The sequence below is a fragment of the Scleropages formosus genome, chromosome 10 (assembly GCF_900964775.1).
Source record: "Scleropages formosus chromosome 10, fSclFor1.1, whole genome shotgun sequence".
NCBI lineage: Eukaryota > Metazoa > Chordata > Actinopteri > Osteoglossiformes > Osteoglossidae > Scleropages > Scleropages formosus.
This window is the reverse complement of record NC_041815.1, coordinates 16524170-16530725: the sequence shown is the minus strand read 5'-3', so window position 1 is coordinate 16530725 and position 6556 is coordinate 16524170.

The following is a 6556-nucleotide window of genomic DNA, read 5'->3' as shown; positions in this document are numbered from 1 at the left end:
GAAAGGGTCATTTGTGTTTCGTGTAGCGTGGTCACTTCTCAATGGATTTTTGACTGCAGAAGTATCATTTTAAAAATAGTTTTAAACTATACGTTTAAAAATACTATAAGTATAAATATATTTATAAAGCTATTTTTAAAATGATACGTCTGAGGTCTAAAAGATTACATTCCATTGAGAAAATGACCACGCTGTATGAAACACAAATGACCCTTGCAGTTGCTTGCCCTCCTGCTATGAATTATAGTGATACTGTTTGCATACCGTATTTTCTATATTCTTAAATAACTGTGCTGAGCGTGGATGCCAGTGTGGAAGGTGACTAGTCTCTTGTTACATAATTAACTTTACAACCATTTGTGCGTTTAGTCAAAGCAGTATTCTTACTCTTTCAGTTCAGCTAAGGGCCTTGATCAAAAGCACTACAACCGCAGTGGGATTTGAACCAAGAGCCTTCAGATTACAAAACAGCAACCCAATCCAGACTAACTGCTGGCCCAAAGGCATACTTGCCAGCATCAGTTGAAAAAAATTCCTCCAAGGAAGTATAACGGGTAACAAATACTAACAAAGTATCATACGCAAACTTTATTTTATGAAAAAAGAGATGAATTAATGGGTGAATCACTTCATGATTCCCAAACATGTGGTGAGGTAAGTAAAGGGTATGGGTCTTAGCTGAAAGCTTTGGGAAAAGTGTTTTTTTGCTGCGCTTCCACTTCACTTGCATGACATGTGACTTTAAAATGTTTTTCAGCAGGTTTCAGATAAATTTTGTTGTACTCATTTATCATTCCATAAATCAAAAAAAAGGGTATCAAAAATCAAGGGCCATTATACCAAAATTTCAGATAAAGAGAGTTCATATATCAAGGGATGACTGTACTGTATAATATTCTATGGCTGTCCACCTGCACTCCTTTGCCTCTTTTGTAACTATTATCAATTGTATATTTAATACTCACAAGTAAAACATACACACACTGAAAAAAATGGAAAGTAGCTCTACTGAAAATACTAAAACAATACATTTACAATCAACTTAATACATGTATGTTTGAGATGAGAACATAATTATATTGCATAAAAGTACAAGTGAAATTCAACAGTCATCAAAAAGTGATATGATCACACTGCAATAAAATGTTCCAATCTATTTAGACTTCTAACAGACAGTGTTCACTCAACATGTCAACAGCTGTCGCGACTATCACGACCGTGACCAAGTGTCGTGACTATCGCGGGCACTGCCGTGACAGTTAATTGTGGTCGCGATAGTCGAGACGGTTGTCATCGCAGGGGGTTGTCGCGATAGTCGTGGGAGTGGCCTCTCGCTGTATGCCGGTGTTCCAATGACTGTTACTCGACATTTATGCGTTCATTTAAACTTTAATGGAAAAATGAACAGTAAAGACTGAAGAAATAAATTAAATCAAGGAAAACAATGTAAATGGATTCATACTCCCCAAACAAGCTGGTGGTGTCTCACATCACCTGAGCTGTGTGAGTCGACGTGGCTTCAGAACCCACTCAGTCTTTGTAGACTTTTTATGTTCTCTGTATATTTGTGCGGAATTCTTTCCACAGTGTAAAGACACGTTTCAGGTGAATTGGCGACGCTAAATTGCCCTTAGTGTGTACATGTGTAGGGGGTGCGGTGGCGCAGTGGGTTGGACCACAGTCCTGCTCTCCGGTGGGTCTGGGGTTCAAGTCCCGCTTGGGGTGCCTTGCGGCGGACTGGCGTCCCGTCCTGGGTGTGTCCCCTTCCCCCTCCGGCCTTACGCCCTGTGTTGCCGGGTAGGCTCTGGTTCCCCGTGACCCCGTAAGGGACAAGCGGTTCTGAAAATGTGTGTGTGTGTGTGTGTGTGTACATGTGTACGTGCTCCACGTCAGAATGAACACGATCTGTTCAAAGAGGGTGGAAAGAAGGTTCAGGCAGCAGCAGTTTGGCCACAATCGCAAAAGGTCAAAGAAATGTAACATTTATTTATGAACCCTCATACTTAAGATTTATTTGTAGGTTTAATTCAGACGGGGCTCCATTTTCTGTGTTAATTCAGAGTGCCCATGGCAACTGTCCTGGATGCCTGAAGTAGTACAAGCTTTTAATGACATAAAGCAGAGTTTCATATCTGTGTCCATATTAAAACACCCTGACCCTTTTTGGCTATTTATATTTGAAGCTGATGTGTTGGAGCTGGGCATAGATGCAGTTCTGTTCCAGCACCATAATTCTGTGCTGTGACGATTTCTGTGCTCCTTTTTTCCACATGAATTATCCCCAGCTGAGCAAAACTATAATATAGGTAAGAGCGAATGCTTAGCAATAAATCTGGTTTAAGATGAGTGGAGGTACTACAGTAGTTTGAGGGAGCCTCCTACCTTTTGTAATGCTGACTGGTCACAGAAATTTAGAATACTTTTTAAAAGGTTCAGAAACTTAAACCCAGACAAGGACAATGGGCCCTTTTCTAATCAAGCTTCAGGTTTACACTAACGTTCTGAATGCGAATCCAAGAACTGTAAAGATGAAGCACTATGCAGAATATGACATTTGTCAAAATGGTGTTCCTCCAGACCTTATTCTGCCTGATTCTTATATTGTGGCACCCATCTGTGCTGGTGGACAATAATGGAAGACATCAAAGCAACTCAACCCCAAAAAATAGGACCTAGGAATCAATCCACAGGCAAAGAGTATGTTTCATCCCCCATGCAGTCTGGCTGCCACTTGATTTCCCTCAAGAGTCTGCCATTGACATGTAAATGGATAAGAATCTGTTTCAGTGTGTGTTCAGGTATTACGGTATACCTGAAGACATAGTGTCAAATCAAGGACCTCAGTTCACTCATACTCATAGGGTTATTATCAACGTCATCGTTGTAAATCATCTGTGCACTTGGATTCACCTTCACCTCCATTATTTATGTCATTATAGATAAATAAATAGTATAAGTCACAACAATATTGTAAAATTGCTTTAATTTTGGGAAACATTAATCAGTTGTAGAATGCCCCTTGGGTAAGTAATTGGAGGGAAGTTGGTCCTTCTTTCTGCAGATACTTTAGTTTTCATGCCAATGTGAGAATAATGTTCCTCGTCTGCACCACAGAGGCTCCTCTTAAAACCCCAGCTTCCTAAGATATGCCCTCACTTTATTTGTTTATGTGTTTGTTTGTTTTTGTTTTTCCAATGGTATGGGATCGTGAGAAAGCTCTGCAGAAGTACAGTGCTGTGCCTTGCCAAGCTTAACCCAAACAGAAATATGGATATATAAGAGACATTCCACTGAAGAAAGTAAGAATAAAACAAGAACAAATAAATAAGAAAATTATCCACACACAGTAGGAACACCTGCAGCACACACCCTTCTGATATCCTCGGTACTGCTGTTGTGTCCGAGATGCACCTACGCTGTTCTAAAGTTTGGAAAATTTATTCCAGCTGTCTTCTTGTCACAGAGAACGGAGCGCATGTACTAGCAAACAGAGTTAGTTCTCCCCATGGGAGTGTTGTATGTGAATGCCCTGTAGATTGATATCATTATCTTGCATTTTAGAGGAGAAACTGAACATGCGTACTCTCAGATACATTTTTGCTTATTTCACACTACAATTGCTAATTCTGTTATATTCCCTTAAATGAAGATTTTCAAAGAACAATATTTTATAACCGACACGAAATACACGCATCGACAATTGCATTGCTCAAAGACTGATTATGTGCTGCTGATCATATCCCCCTCCCAATATACACTCAGAAGTTTAGCTCTCCTAAAGAATGACTCAAGTAGTTGCAAGTCAGTATATATAAAGCATGCAGACAAGGTGAAGATTTTAGGTTCCCACTAGAGTAAACATCAAAATTGTCAAAACGTGATTCAACTGATTTTGAATGTAGTATGACTGCTGGTGCCAGATGTGGTGAAGACGCACACTTTGTTCATAATTAGTGAAGAGAATGGCCAGACACAGCTAACAGTAAGGTCACAAATATAAAAATAGCATCTCAGCACAAAAGTAGCAAATAGAAGGGCGCCTCTGAATGCCACACTGGAGGCACATGGGCTGCAGCAGCAGAAGACAATATGCAGTTCCACTTCTCTCAGTTCAGAATAAGCAGATAAGCCTACAGTGGGCATGTGATCACCAAACCTGGACTAAATAGTGGAAAAACATCATCTGGTCTCACAAATCTGCTCTTCTGTTTGGACATGGTAATGGTAGTGTCAGAATTTGGCATTAACAGCGCAAATCTGGCTGAGGTACAGGGGGGTTGTAATGATGTGAGGACTGATTTCTTGGCACACGTTAGGCCCATAACACTGACCATTGTTTGAATGACACAAAGTAACAAAACATTGCACACAGATGCATCCCTTTATGGTCACAGTACAGCAGGATCATGTACAGTACTGTGCCACAAAGAACACATCATCTGAAGGTGGTGCCAGGAGCATGAAAGTGAGCTCAGTTTACTCCAATGGCCTGCACAGTCCCCAGATCCCAACCTAATTCAGCACCTTTGGCATTAGGTGGAACGGGAGGTCCACAGCATGACTGCGTGGCCAAAAACCTTTTGCAACTGTGTGATGCTCTTGAGTCAGCATAGACCAATATCCACCTTGCTGGATCTATACATTGCAGAACTAAGGCTTTTCTGAAAGCAAAAGGGGGATCTACTTTGTACTAGGTAGGTGTACCTAGTAAAGTAGCCACTGAATATATACAGTAATTGTATTCTACAAAGCAATATTATTGTAAACACACACTTACATAGTACTATGACTGTCAGACTCACACCTGAATGCATCACTTTAATAATAAGTTTCACCTTCTGAAGGAATTAGTATCCAAACTGTCGAAAAATCAAGCCACATGTATTTTGTTCCAGTGCTGCGTTTCAATTTATGATTATATCCACCTTGTCTCTGCTCCAACTTCTATCAGCTTCATCTCCAGGTACTTTCCAGTTTCCAAAGATGTGGCGACCTAGAGCTCCCCATGACAGGACCGAAGGGATGCTCTTTTATTGTAATACAGGGGGTGTTAGATGAGGACTGACAAGACTCAGAACACGTCAGAGAGTGCCTTTTAATTTTATACACAAAGAAAGGAAGAAAAAGAGGGAGAGGCTGTTATGGATTAGAAGAGTGAGTTCATGGAGATGCGGAAAGCACTCAATGAAAGAATAATAAGAGCCCGCAATGAAACTTCACTCTGAGTACTCAGAATATTCTTTGGCTACCGTGACATTTGAAATGAATAGATTAGATCACATCAATGACTTTTCAAAAAGAAATGGTAATAGATGCATCCTCATGGGTTTTGCCAGGGATTATTTCTGTTACATTGGCTCTCGGAGGACATAATTTCCTGTTTACAACCCAGATTCTCTGTGTCTTGGACGTACAACCGTTGAACTGCCTGGAACCATCATCAACGATAAGCTGAAAGAGGGAAAAACATCTGCTCTAACACATTAACTTAGTTCATGTAATATTGATAAGATCTGTGATATTTACCAGGGGTGTAACTGTGCCCAAACTGTTTATTGTAGATGTAGCATTCCACATATCGCAGTGGCATTCTATTTGGCACTCCAGTGACCACAGAGCTTTGACAATGTGAAAGGCTTGAAAACGAGACCAACCAGTCATCACTGCTCATCTTTATGTATCTTAGATAATGGTACTGTTATACTGGTGCAGTCTCAGATATTTTAGGTCCTTTCTTTAACATCCCCTGAAAATACATTCCTAAAAATGTCCCCAAATATTTAAATGAATAATGGTAAAATGTTATCACAAAAAGATAATAATCAATACATGGTACACAGTTAATACACAGGTAATGAGTGTTGTGAATGTCCAAGGTGACCTGAGTTGCATGTTAATGGCAGGGTACTTTTCTCTTTTCTTTAGCTGACAGCTTAACAGCATGAGGCCAGCATTTTGCTTCCATTATTTTAATATTCTCAGTAACAACAGGACTTTTGCTGAAAAAAGTGCCCAGAGCACTTAAACCAAACATAGCCATATCAGATCATGCCCTCCCTCGTTCTCATGAAGTGAGAAAAATCCAAATAAGGTGTGTCTGAGAACTAGTGATGCCATGACAAATAGTGGGCTTTGCATTTGAGTTGCATTTGTTTTCTCAATTTCTCTCACTCACTGGAGGAGCTCTGGTTTGAGACTAGAGGAAGGAAGACAATAAAAGAAGTCATTCTTTCCAGCACACCCCTATAGTCCATTGTTTTCTGATAGTCTCCATGCTTGACCAGAGTTGGGGGGTAGCAGGGTATTGTCCACATTGCTCTGAGTTTACACTTGAATGTGTATAGTTAGAGGCCCTGAAGAGGCTGTGCATTGAAGGGACATTGAAGAGTTTTGCAGTAATTAGGCATCCACAAGGTTTGGAGCTGTATTCAATACCAAGTACATTTTTGACCAGGAATATATTTACATTTATTCATTTATTAGACACTTTTCTCCAAAGCGACTTCCAATGAGTTCTGTGTACACTACTTACAATGGGTCATTTATCCACACATGA